Here is a 2,946-nt window from a genome sequence, read left to right on the forward strand (position 1 = left end):
TGTCAAGAATCATGCTTTTATGTTGATGTGACCATTATTTGAGCATATTTAGTCCCCGAATTAGCCTTATTCCCATGCTTTTTAGTGCATATTTAGGTCATTTACTATCTTTAATCCTTTGTTTTGCATATTCTTTGAGGTTTTGTTCCCTTGGTAGGAAAGGAGTGCAAACCTTGCATTTTCATGGCAAAATAGAGCTAAATTGATTGAATTCAATGACCAAGAATCAAAGAAAAGACAAGACTAGAAGGCCTTTGTACATATTATAGTAGATGGGCAATGATGAGGAAAGATCCTTGCATCTCTGACAAGATCCTTGAGGATAATTGGAATAAGGAGGAAGAAAAGAAGAAAAGAAGAAAACTGACCCAGAATCTGAGCGGCTTGACCTTCGGGACGCTCGTCCAAGACGGCCAGAATCCGAGCGTCCGACCAAGGAATCCGGTCGTCCAGCAGCCAGGCAATCCGCTCGTCCCGTTGCCTTTGACGCTCGAATTGTGTTACAGCAACTTTCGATTTCTTCTTGTTCCATGAAGGATGCGCATATTTCGGAAAGACCGGCAACAAGGAGACCGGCATCTCTTTTGTGAGGAGCGATTCCCTCAAGGACTTAATCGTCATTTAAGCCCTTAGTAAACCCTAATTTGTGTACCTAATCCCCACTATAAATACCCCATTAGTCTAATTAAATATTCATGTTCTTCTTATCAATCTCTAGTGTAATTTATATCATTCTAATCTTTTCTTAATCTTGTAATCAACTTTTAATCAAGTTTTAATACAAATCTCATTTCCTTAATCTCTCTTTTGTACATCTTTTATTTTGGGTAATTGAAGATTATTTGGGTTATTATTGGGAGATTGACAACCTTCTAATCATTCAGCAAGTACTTCTATTATTCTTTGCTTTATTATTGGAATCATTAGTAGGTATAATTCTCTTAATCCCTTTTTAATTATTGTTAATCATCTTCATTTGTTCATCATGTTTTGCTTTGTTGGTATGATTGACAACCTTGCTAGCATGTTTACCATGATGATGAGTGAGTAGTTTCTTTAACTACGGTTAATGGGTAATTAGGGGAAACCAACATGGGGGGATGATTCATGCTTAATTTAATATGTTTTCATAATTTATTTGCTTGCTTGTTGTGATCTCAACTTATGCACATATTATGTTTGATGAAATGCGAGCCTATGAATCCTTGCATTTTTTACCCATCACTTACCTTTTCAATAAGACTTGTAAGATATAAACCAACTCGAGTCTCATTAGACCATGCATATATAGTTGAGTAGGGAGGATTAAGTCGACTTGTAGGTGTTGTACAATCTAATCGATTCGGCTCCGGGACCCAAACCTTCCTAGGATTGTAAGATATAAACAACCTCGATCCATCATAACAATAATTGCTTGCTTATAATTTGAGAATATGTTTGTATGATAAATTCCCATGAATCCCCTATGACCCCATGACACCCTAGTGCTTTTTATCAATTGTTTACATCCCTTTGTAATCATCTTGCTTGTTTACTTTTATTGCTATTTAGTTTAGTGATCTTCTACTTCAAACCCTAAATTGTGACACCCCTAGACACCGCTACTTGCAATCGAAAATCTTACTTCAATACCCGTCCTTTGGGATCCGACCTTTACTTACCCCTTTACTAATAGTAGAGTTGTTTGTGGAGATATAAATATTGTTTTGGTCTAGGTGCTCCTAACGATAAGTAACCGAAACATAGCTCCAAGTGAGTCCGACCAAAAATGGCGCCGTTGCCGGGGACGGTGTTAACTTGATTTAGATTTTCTTCGATTGTTATTAGCTGTGTCTTTCTTTGCCTTGGGGAAGTAAAACTCCTCAAGGTTTGTTCTAATTATTTTCGAGTTGTTTGATATTTTGCATGTCTAGAAGATCACAAGGTAACTTGTTACCCATTGATCACAAAATTAAAAGGACTTTGACAAACAATAGAGGACTTGCTAGAGGTACTTTGAGAGGTATTGGTGAGGTTGTAGATATTCAACCAAACACTATTGAGTTCGTCAACCTTTTTGCAAGAGAAGGTGAGGAGAACCCAACACAAAATCAACCCACAATGCCTAAATTTTCATCACATTCCGTACCGACCGAGGAGAACCTACCCAATGGGACTCCTAAGCTACAACACTTAACCGGAAACTTCATTATCCAATTAGTCGAAAGAAGCCAATTTGGGGGGATGCCTAGTGAAGACCCTCATTCTCACATGGAGACTTTTTGTGACTATTGTGATGCGATTTCACAAACCGGTGTAACTCAAGACCAAATTCGATGGGTCTTATTTCCTTTTTCTCTAATCGGCACCGCAAAACAATGGTTGAAGAGCCTTGATAAGGCTACTCTTGGAATTGACTCTTGGAAGAAGTTGGCTCTAGCTTTCTACAAAAAATTCTACCCTCCGGAAAAGACTAACATGCTAAGAGCTCAAATTACGGGTTTTAAGCAAAGGGATGAAGAATCTTTGTATGAAGCTTGGGAGCGGTTCAAAGGAATTTATCGCTCATGTCCTCATCATGGACTTAGCGAGTGGTTCTTGGTACTACAATTTTTGAACGGTCTTTATGAAGAGTCAAGAAACATTCTCAACATGGGATCAAATGGTATGTTCACCGAAGTTGACGATAATCAAACTTGGAACAAAATTGAGAAAATGGCTGTCCATAACTCACAATATAGTAGACCTCGCATAGCTACTAGAGGAGGAAAGCATGAAGTGTACTCTATTACTCAATTGGGTGCTCAACTTAGTGCTCACATTGATACTATCAACATGAAGTTTGAGAAAGCTATAGCTAGACTTGAAGAAGCCTCAAATTCACCAAAGCAACATGTCAATGCCATGACGGCATCTTCATAAATCCCAAGTGGGATATGTGAGAATTGTGGAACTTTGGGACATGAC

The 2,946-nt window shown here is 38.2% G+C and overlaps 1 non-coding gene across 1 annotated transcript; it reads right to left on the minus strand.

Annotated features, from left to right (window-relative positions):
* Positions 1 to 2,457: 2,457 nt before the first annotated feature.
* LOC141604378 (small nucleolar RNA R71) lies at positions 2,458 to 2,564 on the minus strand. The gene has a single exon (XR_012526079.1). It is a non-coding gene; the product is annotated as a small nucleolar RNA R71 (small nucleolar RNA).
* Between the last annotated feature and the right edge of the window lie 382 nt (positions 2,565 to 2,946).

The sequence above is a fragment of the Silene latifolia genome, chromosome 9 (assembly GCF_048544455.1).
Source record: "Silene latifolia isolate original U9 population chromosome 9, ASM4854445v1, whole genome shotgun sequence".
Classification (NCBI taxonomy): Eukaryota; Viridiplantae; Streptophyta; class Magnoliopsida; order Caryophyllales; family Caryophyllaceae; genus Silene; species Silene latifolia.